We start from the raw sequence: 17978 nt of genomic DNA, 5'->3' as shown, positions 1-17978 counted from the left end.
ACGACACAGAGGTAGGTACAGCAGTGGCCTTCCGTACTGCTATATATAGTATACTGGTGGTCACTGTGTCAGCAAACTGCAAAACTAAAATGCACCACAGGTATAGAATGTAGATGGATAGTATACTTAATGACGACACAGAGGTAGGTACAGCAGTGGCCTTCCGTACTGCTATATATAGTATACTGGTGGTCACTGTGTCAGCAAACTGCAAAACTAAAATGCACCACAGGTATAGAATGTAGATGGATAGTATACTTAATGACGACACAGAGGTAGGTACAGCAGTGGCCTTCCGTACTGCTATATATAGTATACTGGTGGTCACTGTGTCAGCAAACTGCAAAACTAAAATGCACCACAGGTATAGAATGTAGATGGATAGTATACTTAATGATGACTCAGAGGTAGGTACAGCAGTCGCCTTCCGTACTGCTATATATAGTATACCGGTGGTCACTGTGTCAGCAAACTGCAAAACTAAAATGCACCACAGGTATAGAATGTAGATGGATAGTATACTTAATGACGACACAGAGGTAGGTACAGCAGTGGCCTACCGTACCGTACTGCTATATATAGTATACTGGTGGTCACTGTGTCAGCAAACTGCAAAACTAAAATGCACCACAGGTATAGAATGTAGATGGGTAGTATACTTAATGACGACACAGAGGTAGGTACAGCAGTGGCCTTCCGTACTGCTATATATAGTATACGGGTGGTCACTGTTTCAGCAAACTGCAAAACTAAAATGCACCGCGGTATAGAATGTAGATGGATTGTATACTTAATGACGACACAGAGGTAGGTACAGCAGTGGCCTTCCGTACTGCTATATATAGTATACTGGTGGTCACTGTGTCAGCAAACTGCAAAACTAAAATCCACCACAGGTATAGAATGTAGATGGATAGTATACTTAATGATGACACAGAAGTAGGTACAGCAGTGGCCTTCCGTACTGCTATATATAGTATACTGGTGGTCACTGTGTCAGCAAACTGCAAAACTAAAATGCACCACAGGTATAGAATGTAGATGGATAGTAAACTTAATGACGACACAGAGGTAGGTACAGCAGTGGCCTTCCGTACTGCTATATATAGTATACTGGTGGTCACTGTGTCAGCAAACTGCAAAACTAAAATGCACCACAGGTATAGAATGTAGATGGATAGTATACTTAATGACGACACAGAGGTAGGTACAGCAGTGGCCTTCCGTACCGTACTGCTATATATAGTATACTGGTGGTCACTGTGTCAGCAAACTGCAAAACTAAAATGCACCACAGGTATAGATTGTAGATGGATAGTATACTTAATGACGACACAGAGGTAGGTACAGCAGTGGCCTTCCGTACTGCTATATATAGTATACTGGTGGTCACTGTGTCAGCAAACTGCAAAACTAAAATGCACCAGAGGTATAGAATGTAGATGGATAGTATACTTAATGACGACACAGAGGTAGGTACAGCAGTGGCCTTCCGTACCGTACTGCTATATATAGTATACTGGTGGTCACTGTGTCAGCAAACTGCAAAACTAAAATGCACCACAGGTATAGAATGTAGATGGATATTATACTTAATGACGACACAGAGGTAGGTACAGCAGTGGCCTTCCGTACTGCTATATATAGTATACTGGTGGTCACTGTGTCAGCAAACTGCAAAACTAAAATGCACCACAGGTATAGAATGTAGATGGATAGTATACTTAATGACGACACAGAGGTAGGTACAGCAGTGGCCTTCCGTACTGCTATATATAGTATACTGGTGGTCACTGTGTCAGCAAACTGCAAAACTAAAATGCACCACAGGTATAGAATGTAGATGGATAGTATACTTAATGATGACACAGAGGTAGGTACAGCAGTGGCCTTCCGTACTGCTATATATAGTATACTGGTGGTCACTGTGTCCGCAAACTGCAAAACTAAAATGCACCACAGGTATAGAATGTAGATGGATAGTATACTTAATGACGACACAGAGGTAGGTACAGCAGTGGCCTTCCGTACTGCTATATATAGTATACTGGTGGTCACTGTGTCAGCAAACTGCAAAACTAAAATGCACCACAGGTATAGAATGTAGATGGATAGTATACTTAATGACGACACAGAGGTAGGTACAGCAGTGGCCTTCCGTACTGCTATATATAGTATACTGGTGGTCACTGTGTCAGCAAACTGCAAAACTAAAATGCACCACAGGTATAGAATGTAGATGGATAGTATACTTAATGACGACACAGAGGTAGATACAGCAAGGGCCTTCCGTACTGCTATATATAGTATACTGGTGGTCACTGTGTCAGCAAACTGCAAAACTAAAATGCACGACAAGTATAGATTCTAGATGGATAGTATACTTAATGACGACACAGAGGTAGGTACAGCAGTGGCCTACTGTACCGTAATGCTATATATTATATACTGGTGGTCACTGGTCAGCAAAACTCTGCACTGTACTCCTCCTATATAATATTATACTGGTGGTCCCCAGTCCCCACAATAAAGCAGCACACTGAGCACAGATATGAAGTGTTTTTCAGGCAGACAACATATACTGGTGGTCACTGTCAGCAAAACTCTGCTCTGTACTCCTGTTATATAATACAGCTGCTCCCCAGTCTCCACAATTAAGCAGTGTGAGCACAGATATATGCAGCACACTGAGCACAGATATGGAGCGTTTTTTTCAGGCAGAGAACGGATAACTGGTGGTCACTGATCAGCAAAACTCTGCACTGTACTCCTCCTATATTATACAGCTGCTCCCCAGCCCTCCCCACAATTAAGCAATAGTGCACAGCACAATCAAGTTCAACAATAACGGAGAGGACGCCAGCCACGTCCTCTCCCTAACATTTCCAATGCACGAGTGAAAATGGCGGCGACGTGCGGCTGCTTATATAGAATCCGAATCTCGCGAGAATCCGACAGCGGGATGATGACGTTCGGGCGCGCTCGGGTTACCCGAGCCATACGGGAGAATCCAATTATGGCTCGTACCCGTGTAAAAAGGGTGAAGTTCGGGGGGGTTCGGTTTCCGAGAAACCGAACCCGCTCATCACTAGTTTGTAGTAGTTTACTGAGATTGGTCTTGATTCTTGATGTTGGATCGTTCTTGATAAAGGGATCCCCAGGAAAGGGCACCCTTTGCTTAACCAAGTTCAAGCACGCATTCAGTCAGTCAGCATTAGGTTCATACACGGCTGCAGCCAGTGACCAGTCAACAAAATAACCTTTGTAATAACTAGCCACACGTGTATTAAGTGGAAAGTAATAGAGCAGAGAGAGAGCTTTATTTCCTACTAGCAGTACATTATAAAGTGATACCAATTAACATATCGTGTCGTCGTTTCCTGACACGAAGCTTAATCCTATTGGCTAATAAAACTTCTATCTTATACGTAATATGTTTGCCAACATCTATATTTTTTATATATGCTCTTAAGTGGAATAACTAGGGGGTTTTTGCTAACCTCGAAACCTACATATGTCTGGTTATATTTTTACACCTGCTGTACCGCAAACTGACAAATACCCTTTGAAGCTCACATGTCTAGCTGCTGACATTATATTTCTGCTAGGAAATTACCGTAAAATATATCTTAGATAAAGGTCATAACTTCACAATGTGGGTTCAAACAAAGTACAGGTCTACACTCTTTCCTGTGTCAATTCTAAGCTGGAGAATAACAATTTGGAAACAGCTTGTAAGATGTCAATTATAAAATGGAGTCCTATGAACAAATATGGCTTCCATCTTTATCAACTTCCCCTCTTTGATTCTAATTTTATTTTACCCTTCCTTTACCTGGTCACTGATTCTATAGGGACACCTACTTTCACGACTGGTGTACCATAGGGGCACTCCAGGCATGGGCTAGTCCATTCAACATCCCTATACTCGGGTAGAACCATTGTTCCCTATCCTCTTATCCCTAACCACAAGAGAAAGTTCATAAAGGAGAAGCGTTTTCTGAAGATGAGATCGTGATAATGTTCATAGTCCTTGCTCAATAGTTTTTGAAAGTCTTTTTGACTCAATATTGTGACAGCAATGTTTCTTTAGATCACATCATCATAACAGCAGGGACAGCTTCTGAGTATCTTGTATGGCAGCTTTCACAGTAGTGTGATGTGGAGTTATATATTGTAGCTCTTCCAATAAGTTTCATATAAATTGGTTGCAGTTTAGCAGTTTCAGCAATGCCTTAGGTAGAAAAACATTTTAGTGTCAGTATCCACATAATAAGCCTTACAATATGTAATTAATAGCAAAACAAGTTCCTTAGCAACAATAGATAATATTTCTGAAAAGCAATTGGTTGTATGGTGTTTATAAAACCAAGAAAAGAAAGAATCTGGAAATACACTGGTATAATTATGATTAGTAGCGAACTGATTTTTCAACTGTATTACTTCATTTATCTTTTCATCAATAATATCTTCTGGGCTAGTATAATTTATTAAATAAGTACAACATTTTACTCCATAGATGGTCTGCAAAGTGACATACTAGCCTGCAGATACAGTAAACAATTGGTGACAACTGTTTATATTGGTCCTGTTTTACTTTCAATGACTAGCATCTTCTATGCCTATTTGTCTTTACTTGGGTAATTGTTGACATCCTATGTGTATTCCCTTTTGTTCTGTTATTTTTGGCATAGTTACTGATTATTGCACTATCACTTGACTCCTTATATAAGTAAGGTTCAATCATTACTGTTTATATAAGAATAATCATGCTAACAAGAAGAACTAACTAACACATTATACATCCCCCACACCCTTATATGGCCTGGGGCCTATTAAATTGTATCTATATATTTTGATTATGTATCGTGATTGGATAATACTTCCTTTGTCACTTTCTTGCAATGAGATGCGTTTATTTACGAGTTTCTTTCACTCAACGTGACTGAAGTGGCGGTAGTCAACAGAACTTAAAACGGTCCTTTGAATCTGGGTTCAAGAGACTTTCTCTTTCTTAGTGACCACCCAATCACCTTGCTTTAGTTCATGTGAGTCTTGGGAACAGTTGGCTCTTGAAGAAGCCGCCTGAGGTGCGGAGAAACACGTTGAGGGTACAGAAGTAAGGGCCACACTTGACCATTAAGTGTCCCACGGAGCACGACATCCATCACTTTCAGCCGTTTGTTACAAGTTACCGGTGAATGATCCAGCCTGTGATTCAATCACTCCACTCTAACTCTCCTTGCATTTGGAACATTGTTACCTCCTGCCCGGCCGGGCGTCGCTCAGCAAGCTGGAGGATCTGTATGGTGATCTAATACAGGCAACTGGTGCTGCACAGAAAGAAGTGGCTTTCATCTGAATATACCGCTGACGGATGTCTCACCCATGCACAGGGTGATAACAAGCGGTTTCTTAACCATTTATCCCGTACAGCAAGAGATCATTACGTCTCAGTGAGTAACATTAATCGGCTGGTTTATTTTGCTCCAAGGAAACACTATTTAAATCTGGACACCTTTATGGTCACAAACGCTAATTACATCAGTTTACAGGACTTCCTTTTCATTTAAACTGTCTGATATGGAATTAATGTGAGAGATTAACCCTATCTTACAGAGACGGGTTCTCCTGCATATTAGTGTCCCTTTCACTTATTTATACACTTTATGTGTGAACTATAAGGTATAATACCTCAGTTATATGCTCTGTGTAGTGTTGTGTCTTTCAATCAGTTTGTTATTGGTTGTATGTTATTAAATTGTGTTTTTATCAACATCACTGGTACCGTGCGCCTACTTGGTGATTTTGTTTTAGTTGGGAACAGTTGGTGTCTGGAATAGAATCAAAAACTTTTCCGTGCAATTTGGTTAGTTGCTGTTATATATGCATTACATAATAAGTTAAGTTACCATGCTCATGTAGAAGCTGCTGGGAAAATAACATACTGTCCTAGCAACAATACCAAAATAAGATTTCATATGGTATTAACCCATGCTTTTCACTTGAAGTATTTGTGAGAACAAAGCAATGGGTAAACCTTCTAGCCATGTTTTGCCTGTTTCTGTAACTTATTTTTATAACTTTAGTTTTAAGGTAATAAGTTTTTCTACATGTTTACTACTCTGCCTATAGGGAGTGTAAAAGGCCTGAGTAACACCTAAATCTGACAGAATTTTGCCTAATACTTCTCCTGTGAAATGGGTACCTCTGTTGCTTTCAATAACTTAAGGTACTCCATATCTACATATTACTTCTTGCATTAACTTCTTTGCAACTGTTTTTGGCGTTTGCTGCTTTACAACGCCAAGCCTTGACCCAATTTGGAAATAGATCTCTGCACACAAGTACATTTTTATACCCAGAACATTTAGGTAACTGGATAAAGTCTATTTGTAATCGCTGAAAGGGGTAGCAGGTTTGCGGGGTACTTTTTACTGGTACCTTCACAACCTTTCCTGGGTTATGTAAAGCACAAGTTACACACCCTGCAACATAAGCCCTGTGTTGCCTGTGTGAAACCTGGTGCTACCCAATGCTGGTTCAGAATCCTCACCATTGCATCTCTTGATTGGTGAGTTTTTTTATGCAATATTTGTGCTAAGACTGGGTAAAGTGAGCGTGGTAAACAGATACGGTTTTCCACCATCCATCTGTCACCGTGTATTCGCCCACCTAATTTTCCCCAATCCTTTTTCTCCTTGCCTGAGGCCTGTGCTTGTAATTTGCACAATAACTGTAAGTCTAATAACTCTGGTGTGACAGTTAACATCACCTGAGTGTTTGGCAGAGGCTGGACTGCTGCAGCTTTTGCAGCCTGATCGGCTAGAGCGTTTCCTCTGACCTCTGCAGTATCCTCTTTATTGTGTGCTTTGACCTTTATAACTGCTAATTTCTTTGGCAATTGAAAGGCAGCAAATAATGCCCTAATACAGTTTGCATGTTTTATTGGTTTTCCTGAAGAGCCTATAAAATTTCCGCTCTTCCAGATAACGGCATAGTCATGGGCAATACCAAAGCAGTACCTTGAGTCTGTATAAACGTTAACTGTTTGACCTTTAGCATAAATACAGGCTGCTATTAATGCCCTAAGTTCTGCCTCCTGTGCTGTACTACCTGATGGCAAGGGTTCTTGTATTAAGATGTCTGTCTCTGTGGTAACTGCAAAACCTGTATGAGGTTCCCCATCCACATAGTACCTGGAGCCATCCACAAATAAATGTAAATCTGCATTTAGTAGAGGATGTTCCTGTATTTCTGGTGTACTTGCGGCTTCAAGGGTCATTAACTCTATACAATCATGTTCTTGAGCGTGTGTAGAAATTGAAAAATTTGATTGGTTTTCTGTGCCTGTCATTTCATCATCACTCGCACCATTCCCCTCTTTTGAAACCAGCGGCAATAATGTAGCTGGGTTCAAATAAGTACAACGTTTGATAGTGACATTGGATGGTGTAAGCAATGCTACTTCATATTTGGTTAGTCTAGCAGCAGATAAATGTTTAGTCTGCGCTTGGTTCAGAATTTCAGTCACTGAGTGAGGCACCTGTACAGTTAAGGGATGACCCAGAACAATATCAGCAGCCTTGTATAACAGTAACGCTGCTGCTGCTACTGACTTGACACATGTTGGTGCTGCCCGTATGACTGGGTCTAACTGTACTGAGTAATACGCTAGGGGTCGCTGCTTATCACAATGTACCTGCGTTAATATTTCTTGCGCATGGCCTAAAATTTCACAACAAAACAAATTGAAAGGCCTTGCATAATCCGGAGTCCTAATGCTGGTGCCGATATTATGTCTGTTTTTAGCTGACAATAAGCATTTAGCTGTTCTTGTGTCATGAGTAATGCACCTTGTGCATTTTGTCCCTTTAGGGCATCATATAACACTTGTAGTTTCTGTGATGCGCCTACAATCCACTTTTTGCAATAAGTGATTAGTCCTAAAAGGATATGAGTTGTTTACATGTTTGAGGAGGTAAAAAGGGGGGCCTGGACTGCACACCCTAATACTAGAGATTTCAAGAGGTGCTATTATGCTGAGGCTTCTTCTTCCTGTTTGAGGAGGTTTAACTTCTGAAATAATTTTCCTCCTTTTTGTAGTGATATGCTTACTATAAGCAGAAATGCAGTGTCCTAGAAATTGTAAAAACATTTTATGCATATTGTAACTTATTTCTATGTACCTTACATTTTTTTTTTATATAGGAATAGCAATAAGGGTTGACATTTGGGTTCTATTTAAAAATACCTTACACTTGCTGTTCTTTTGATGGCATCATATAAAACTTAGTTTTCTGTGATGCCCTTGGAATGTATTTTGTACAATAGGTGATTAATTCTAGAAATGACTTAAGCTGTTGTAAGGTGCGTCATAGAGATATTTCTAAAATAAACCTCCCTCCTTTACTGTTATATGCCGAGCATCAGCAGTAATGCAATGTTAATGTATATTCACCTAACATCTTTCAGAGGTATCATTTATGAATTGTTGCAGTTTACAGTTACAATCTTGATTTTATACCATGTAAATGTAATTGTATCATGAGGGCAGACTTCTATCTTAGGGGTATGGACTATGACTACAGTTCTGCCCACTTCTCATACCTAGTTTACCTCATTACTTGGCCCCACCCCTTGTAATAGTTACCCAAACACTTCCTGATTTTCTGACATTTCATTACACACTGTAACTGGAACAGTAACGAGCTGTACATTAAAGAAAATATTTTCTTACATCTGTAACATGTTTCTAATTATTTGCCTATGAACTGTTACTGTTTTAGACACAGAGATATTAATTTTACTGTGGAGATTTTTATTTTTTTTATACAAATACATGTTATATGTGTAGTCTTATGACAGCCCTTTTCTATTGGCTGGGGCAATATTCATTTGGCCACAACACATTTTATTATATTTATCCAAAACTTTATATTAAGATAATACTATTTTACACACACAAATAAAACACTGAGAGTGAGCCAGCACTCTCCCAACTCCGAACAGGGGTTAGCTGGAGTTTAATGATAAACCATTAGAACTTACATAATACATTATATTACACACTTCCATTGAAGTCTACACGTCATTTGTAGCCACTGATTCAATACATATTTATTAATGTATTTTACTGACTATATATTTTTTATTTTCTCTGACGTCCTAAGTGGATGCTGGGGACTCCGTCAGGACCATGGGGATTAGCGGCTCCGCAGGAGACAGGGCACAAAAGTAAAAGCTTTAGGATCAGGTGGTGTGCACTGGCTCCTCCCCCTATGACCCTCCTCCAAGCCTCAGTTAGATTTTTGTGCCCGTCCGAGAAGGGTGCAATCTAGGTGGCTCTCCTAAAGAGCTGCTTAGAGTAAAAGTTTGTTAGGTTTTTTATTTTCAGTGAGTCCTGCTGGCAACAGGCTCACTGCTACGAGGGACTTAGGGGAGAGAAGTGAACTCACCTGCGTGCAGGATGGATTGGCTTCTTAGGCTACTGGACACCATTAGCTCCAGAGGGAGTCGGAACACAGGTCTCACCCTGGGGTTCGTCCCGGAGCCGCGCCGCCGACCCCCCTTGCAGATGCCGAAAAGTGAAGAGGTCCAGAAACGGCGGCAGAAGACTCTTCAGTCTTCATAAGGTAGCGCACAGCACTGCAGCTGTGCGCCATTGTTGTCAGCACACTTCATAGCAGCGGTCACTGAGGGTGCAGGGCGCTGGGGGGGGCGCCCTGGGCAGCAATGATAGTACCTTATTCTGGCTAAAAATACATCACATATAGCCCCTGGGGGCTATATGGATGTATTTAACCCTGCCAGGTCTCAGAAAAACGGGAGAAGAAGCCCGCCGAAAAGGGGGCGGGGCCTATACTCCTCAGCACACAGCGCCATTTTCCCTCACAGAAATGCTGGTGGGAAGGCTCCCAGGCTCTCCCCTGCACTGCACTACAGAAACAGGGTTAAAACAGAGAGGGGGGGCACTTATTTGGCGATATGTATATATATATTAAAATGCTATAAGGGAAAAACACTTATATAAAGGTTGTCCCTGTATAATTATAGCGTTTTTGGTGTGTGCTGGCAAACTCTCCCTCTGTCTCCCCAAAGGGCTAGTGGGGTCCTGTCCTCTATCAGAGCATTCCCTGTGTGTGTGATGTGTGTCGGTACGTGTGTGTCGACATGTATGAGGACGATGTTGGTGAGGAGGCGGAGCAATTGCCTGAAATGGTGATGTCACTCTCTAGGGAGTCGACACCGGAATGGATGGCTTATTTAAGGAATTACGTGATAATGTCAACACGCTGCAAGGTCGGTTGACGACATGAGACGGCCGGCAAACAAATTAGTACCTGTCCAGGCGTCTCAAACACCGTCAGGGGCTGTAAAACGCTCATTTACCTCAGTTGGTCGACACAGACACAGACACGGACACTGACTCCAGTGTCGACGGTGAAGAAACAAACGTATTTTCCTTTAGGGCCACACGTTACATGTTAAGGGCAATGAAGGAGGTGTTACATATTTCTGATACTACAAGTACCACAAGAAGGGTATTATGTGGGGTGTGAAAAAACTACCTGTAGTTTTTCCTGAATCAGATAAATTAAATGAATATACCCTTTCCCGCCAGAAGTTAGGGCGCGTTGGGAAACACCCTTTAGGGTGGATAAGGCGCTCACACGCTTATCAAAACAAGTGGCGGTACCGTCTCCAGATAGGGCCGCCCTCAAGGAGCCAGCTGAGAGGCTGGAAAATATCCTAAAAAGGTATATACACACATACTGGTGTTATACTGCGACCAGCGATCGCCTCAGCCTGGATGTGCAGCGCTGGGGTGGCTTGGTCGGATTCCCTGACTGAAAATATTGATACCCTTGACAGGGACAGTATTTTATTGACTATAGAGCATTTAAAGGATGCATTTCTATATATGCGAGATGCACAGAGGGATATTTGCACTCTGACATCAAGAGTAAGTGCGATGTCCATATCTGCCAGAAGATGTTTATGGACACGACAGTGGTCAGGTGATGCAGATTCCAAACGGCACATGGAAGTATTGCCGTATAAAGGGGAGGAGTTATTTGGGGTCGGTCCATCGGACCTGGTGGCCTCAGCAACAGCTGGAAAATCCACCTTTTTTACCCCAAATCACATCTCAGCAGAAAAAGACACCGTCTTTTCAGCCTCAGTCCTTTCGTCCCCATAAGGGCAAGCGGGCAAAAGGCCAGTCATATCTGCCCAGGGATAGAGGAAAGGGAAGAAGACTGCAGCAGGCAGCCCATTCCCAGGAACAGAAGCCCTCCACAGCTTCTGCCAAGTCCTCAGCATGACGCTGGGGCCGTACAAGCGGACTCAAGTGCGGTGGGGGGTCGTCTCAAGAGTTTCAGCGCGTAGTGGGCTCACTCGCAAGTGGACCCCTGGATCCTACAAGTAGTATCCCAGGGGTACAGACTGGAAATTCGAGACGTCTCCCCCTCGCAGGCTCCTGATGTCTGCTTTACCAACGTCTTCCTCCGACAGGGAGGCAGTATTGGAAACAATTCACAAGCTGTATTCCCAGCAGGTGATAATCAAAGTACCCCTCCTACAACAAGGAATGGGGTATTATTCCACACTATATTGTGGTACTGAAGCCAGACGGCTCGGTGAGACCTATTCTAAATGGGAAATCTTTGAACACTTACATACAAAGGTTCAAATCAAGATGGAGTCACTCAGAGCAGTGATAGCGAACCAGGAAGAAGGGGACTATATGGTGTCCCTGGACATCAAGGATGCTTACCTCCATGTCCCAAATTGCCCTTCTCACCAAGGGTACCTCAGGTTCGTGGTACGGAACTGTCACTATCAGTTTCAGACGCTGCCGTTTGGATTGTCCACGGCACCCCGGGTCTTTACCAAAGTAATGGCCGAAATTATGATTCTTCTTCAAAGAAAAGGCGTCTTAATTATCCCTTACTTGGACGATCTCCTGATAAGGGCAAGGTCCAGAGAACAGTTGGAAGTCGGAGTAGCACTATCTCAAGTAGTTCTACGACAACACGGGTGGATTCTAAATATCCAAAATCGCTGCCGTTTCCGACGACACGTCTGCTGTTCCTAGGGATGGTTCTGGACACAGTCCAGAAAAAGGTGTTTCTCCCGGAGGAGAAAGCCAGGGAGTTATCCGAGCTAGTCAGGAACCTCCTAAAACCAGGAAAAGTGTCAGTGCATCATTGCACAAGAGTCCTGGGAAAAATGGTGGCTTATTACGAAGCGATTCCATTCGGCAGATTCCACGCAAGAACTTTTCAGTGGGATCTGCTGGACAAATGGTCCGGATCGCATTTTCAGATGCATCAGCGGATAACCCTATCTCCAAGGACAAGAGTGTCTCTCCTGTGGTGGTTACAGAGTGCTCATCTTCTAGAGGGCCGCAGATTCGGCATTCAGGATTGGATGCTGGTGACCACGGAGGCCAGCCTGAGAGGCTGGGGAGCAGTCACACAGGGAAAAAATTTCCAGGGAGTGTGATCAAGTCTGGAGATTTTTCTCCACATAAATATACTGGAGCTAAGGGCAATTTACAATGCTCTAAGCTTAGCAAGACCTCTGCTTCAAGGTCAGCCGGTATTGATCCAGTGGGACAACATCACGGCAGTCGCCCACGTAAACAGACAGGGCGGCACAAGAAGCAGGAGGGCAATGGCAGAAACTGCAAGGATTTTTCGCTGGGCGGAAAATCATGTGATAGCACTGTCAGCAGTGTTCATTCCGGGAGTGGACAACTGGGAAGCAGACTTCCTCAGCAGGCATAACCTCCACCCGGGAGAGTGGGGACTTCATCGGGAAGTCTTCCACATGATTGTGAACCGTTGGAAAAGACCAAAGGTGGACATGATGGCGTCCCGCCTGAACAAAAAACTGGACAAGTATTGCGCCAGGTCAAAAGACCCTCAGGCAATAGCTGTGGACGTTCTGGTTACACCGTGGGTGTACCAGTCGGTGTATGTCTTCCCTCCTCTGCTTCTCATACCCAAGGTATTGAGAATTATAAGACGTAGAGGAGTAAGAACTATACTCGTGGCTCCGGATTGGCCAAGAAGGACTTGGTACCCGGAACTTCAAGAGATGCTCACAGAGGACTCATGGCCTCTGCCGCTAAGAAGGGACTTGCTTCAGCAAGTACCATGTCTGTTCCAAGACTTACCGCGGCTGCGTTTGACGGCATGGCGGTTGAACGCCGGATCTTAAGGGAAAAAGGCATTCCGGAAGAGGTCATTCCTACCCTGGTCAAAGCCAGGAAGGAGGTGACCGCACAACATTATCACCACATGTGGCGAAAATATGTTGCGTGGTGTGAGGCCAGGAAGGCCCCATGAAGAAATTTCAACTCGGTCGTTTCCTGCATTTCCTGCAAACAGGAGTGTCTATGGGCCTCAAATTGGGGTCCATTAAGGTTCAAATTTCGGCCCTGTCGATTTTCTTCCAGAAAGAATTGGCTTCAGTTCCTGAAGTCCAGAAGTTTGTCAAGGGAGTACTGCATATACAACCCCCTTTTGTGCCTTCAGTGGCACTGTGGGATCTCAACGTAGTTCTGGGATTCCTAAAATCACATTGGTTTAAACCGCTCAAATCTGTGGATTTGAAATATCTCACAGGGAAAGTGACCATGCTGTTGGCCCTGGCCTCGGCCAGGCGAGTGTCAGAATTGGCGGCGTTTGTCTCAAAAAAGCCCATATCTGATTGTCCATTCGGACAGGGCAGAGCTGCGGACTCATCCCCAGTTTCTCCCTAAGGTGGTGTCAGTGTTTCACCCGAACCAGCTTATTGTGGTACCTGCGGCTACTAGGGACTTGGAGGACTCCAAGTTGCTAGATGTTGTCAGGGCCCTGAAAATATAGTTTCCAGGACGGCTGGAGTCAGGAAAACTGACTTGCTGTAATCCTGTATGCACCCAACAAACTGGGTGCTCTTGCTTCTAAGCAGACGATTGCTAGTTGGATGTGTAGTACAATTCAGCTTGCACATTCTGTGGCAGGCCTGCCACAGCCAAAATATGTAAATGCCCATTCCACAAGGAAGGTGGGCTCATCTTGGGCGGCTGCCCGAGGGGTCTCGGCTTTACAATTTTGCCGAGCTGATACTTGGTCAGGGGCACACCCTGACTGAGGAGGACCTGGAGTTCTCTCATTCGGTGCTGCAGAGTCATCCGCACTCTCCCGCCCGTTTGGGAGCTTTGGTATAATCCCCATGGTCCTGACGGAGTCCCCAGCATCCACTTAGGACGTCAGAGAAAATAAGAATTTACTTACCGATAATTCTATTTCTCGTAGTCCGTAGTGGATGCTGGGCGCCCATCCCAAGTGCGGATTGTCTGCAATACTTGTACATAGTTATTGTTACAAAAATCGGGTTATTATTGTTGTGAGCCATCTTTTCAGAGGCTCCGCTGTTATCATGCTGTTAACTGGGTTCAGATCACAGGTTGTACAGTGTGATTGGTGTGGCTGGTATGAGTCTTACCCGGGATTCAAAATCCTTCCTTATTGTGTACGCTCGTCCGGGCACAGTATCCTAACTGAGGCTTGGAGGAGGGTCATAGGGGGAGGAGCCAGTGCACACCACCTGATCCTAAAGCTTTTACTTTTGTGCCCTGTCTCCTGCGGAGCCGCTAATCCCCATGGTCCTGACGGGGTCCCCAGCATCCACTACGGACTACGAGAAATAGAATTATCGGTAAGTAAATTCTTATTTTTTTATTTTGTGGCACAAAATGACAGAAAAGTGCAAACACACTGACTACAATTTATGAATAATTTCTTTACACAATTTGATAAGCATGCAGTTTCAGAGACAAAAGCAGCCTGAAACTGAGACTTTTGGACCTCAGTTTTACCTAATGACGGACCAGACCAGCCCACATGGGAAGGCAAAAAGAAGTCAAGAATAGATTACCACCAGCTGGTTTTATGTTTGCATTTCCATGCCACCTGAGTCCAATTGTCCATCACTAAGCATGAACCAGAAAACTTATAACCCTTTTTGGATTCTATTTTTAGGTTTAAATTATTTTTAATTTTCTTTACATGTTTAATGAACTTCATAAATTGTTGTTAAACATCAGGGAGTTCTGTAACTGTTACGTTAACAGTTCTGAATTTTTTATATTATGCAGTGGTTCAGCGCAACTTTTGGCGCGCTGGATTAGGTCCGTCAGCAGCTACACCAGGTGTGACAGCATCTTATGTGTACACCGGATATAGTTTGCAGAGACCAAATTCTTAAGTAAATTATACACTGGAGGTGCAGATGCCAAGCTTGAGACCATACATAAAAAAAAAATTTGGAGACATTTTTGGTCTCTTGACATTACATGCTGTACAATTTTTAGTCTACCAATATATTAGTCTGTGGCATGCACATCTTCAGGTATAATATGTAGGTCTTTTATTTTTTTAACACTGGCAACCATTTACTGATTAACTTTTTAGATTTTAACAGATTTTTTTTAACATTTGGTTCTTTACAGTGCTTACATTTATAGGACCAAGGTGTTTGACTAATTGGACATAGTGTATCATTTGGGGGGTTACAATGTCTACAGTTTGGACATGCCCAGTACGGATACCCTTTGGTTTTCTTGGGACCTCTATGTATCATTGTTTCCTGTCCAGATATGTCTGCATCTTTAAAATCATCCATATTAATTAGAGCCATTTGTTCTTGAGTTTGTCCTAACTCTTTAACTTTTTCTTATACTGAAGTAATTTACCTGTTTTAATCCACAAATCAAGACTCTGTTTCAGATTATTATCCTTCACATATCTCCCATAGGTTACTATAATTTGTTTCAACCTATCCGGGTCTAGTGCCATTAGTAGTCACTTTTGCCCATTGAAACAATCGTCTCATACCCTTCAAGCATTGCTCACCATGTACATTCTTCATAATGTCCATGGCACTCCGAGGTGCTTCATCCGAAGGATAAGTATTTGTATTTTCCATTCTTATGGCCAGTAAGAATTCAAAATCCGGAAAATATCAGTAGCCTGGATCTAACGGATCCTCAGAGATATAATTGTGAGGAAAATTGCCTGAAACAGAGGTGATCTGTAACCAATTTTTACCTATGTCACTATCCTTTGGAATAAAATGACATTCCATCAATATGAACACATCATCTATTTTTCCAAACCCCTTCTTCTGCAGAGAACACTACTGCTTTTAAAACAAATGGATGTCCTTCTCCTAACCTATGTATAATAGCTATGCAGACACAATTCTGACAGGACATTTAACTTGCATTCAGTGCACGCACTAGTCTGTGGTTACAACTCACGGAAGAGCGAGAAAAATTTTTTTTTTTAAACAGCTTCCGTTCCTGTTTTTTTTTTCTTAAACTCTGTACGCTATAATTTTGTAAAGTGACAGGACGTGTTTTGTTGAGGTGCTAGCAATATATGCAAGTCAGATGCAATGATATTCTACTGTGAGTACAACTTAGACTTTTATATTATGTACAATATAATGTTCTGAACCTTCCAATTCAGACAGTATATCTGACCAATCCTTTCCAATATTTCTTACTTTAAGAATAAAATGACAATGTATTGGTACAAAAATGTTAAACCCCTCTTCCCACGGTTCAGAGAATAAGGGTGATTCTCCTGGATTACAAATATAATGTAAATACAATTTCTGATCGTGGTGTGCCTTTACTAAGAGTACTACACACTTACAAAGGGGACATGTCTGTTTCATAACTCTGACTTATTTTTAAAGTCTTTCTACAATATTCTACACATATAGACTGCAGTAACACAAACTTAACATAAGTTCTAATTCTCAATATAAGACAAAACAAGACAGTGGTCGCAGCAACGTTTAGTGTAACAATCCATCAGTTGGTTATATGCAGACACACTCTAAATACTCAGAATTCATTTACTTCCACATTCATTCATTGTTACGCCTTTATAACACATATATAAGCACATATAAGCAAGAGATAGAATGAAAATGAGAAAAACCTGTTTACTGAGTGAACTTTGTGCGTACGATCCCGATGCCTGTCTCCCAGCAGAGCAAATTGGATAGTTAATGGAATGAGAGTCTACAGAGAAATATCTCTACGTACCATGCATGGGTTTTGAGTCTCAGTCCAGGAACCGTCCGCTCAGTCGTCCGCTGTTCAACAGTTGATGTGGGATCTCGGTAGGGGCCTCCATATTGATAAAGGGATCCCCAGGAAAGGGCACCCTTTGCTTAACCAAGTTCAAGCACGCATTCAGTCAGTCAGCATTAGGTTCATACACGGCTGCAGCCAGTGACCAGTCAACAAAATAACCTTTGTAATAACTAGCCACACGTGTATTAAGTGGAAAGTAATAGAGCAGAGAGAGAGCTTTATTTCCTACTAGCAGTACATTATAAAGTGATACCAATTAACATATCGTGTCGTCGTTTCCTGACACGAAGCATAATCCTATTGGCTAATAAAACTTCTATCTTATACGTAATATGTTTGCCAACATCTATATTTTTTATATGTGCTCTTAAGTGGAATAACTAGGGTTTTTTTGCTAACCTCGAAACCTACATATGTCTGGTTATATTTTTACACCTGCTGTACCGCAAACTGACAAATACCCTTTGAAGCTCACATGTCTAGCTGCTGACATTATATTTCTGCTAGGAAATTACCGTAAAATATATCTTAGATAAAGGTCATAACTTCACAATGTGGGTTCAAACAAAGTACAGGTCTACACTCTTTCCTGTGTCAATTCTAAGCTGGAGAATAACAATTTGGAAACAGCTTGTAAGATGTCAATTATAAAATGGAGTCCTATGAACAAATATGGCTTCCATCTTTATCATTCTTAAGTTTCATATATGTCTTGCCATCTTCCAATTGCCGGTTGATTTCTTTAATGTAATCTTCTTTGTTCATAATGACCACTCCTCCTCCTTTATCACAATAATAATGGTCTCATCGC

General features: G+C 42.3%; 1 long non-coding RNA gene across 1 annotated transcript in view; it reads right to left on the bottom strand.

Annotated features, from left to right (window-relative positions):
• Positions 1–3329: 3329 nt before the first annotated feature.
• LOC134911453 (uncharacterized) overlaps positions 3330–17978 on the bottom strand; it is a 113550-nt gene continuing 98901 nt past the window's right edge. Inside the window, exon 4 of the long non-coding RNA XR_010176584.1 lies at positions 3330–4234. This is a non-coding gene — a long non-coding RNA (uncharacterized LOC134911453). The remainder of the gene's footprint in view (positions 4235–17978) is intronic.

This window comes from Pseudophryne corroboree, chromosome 4 (assembly GCF_028390025.1).
Source record: "Pseudophryne corroboree isolate aPseCor3 chromosome 4, aPseCor3.hap2, whole genome shotgun sequence".
NCBI lineage: Eukaryota > Metazoa > Chordata > Amphibia > Anura > Myobatrachidae > Pseudophryne > Pseudophryne corroboree.
This window is presented reverse-complemented; position numbering and strand designations above follow the sequence as displayed.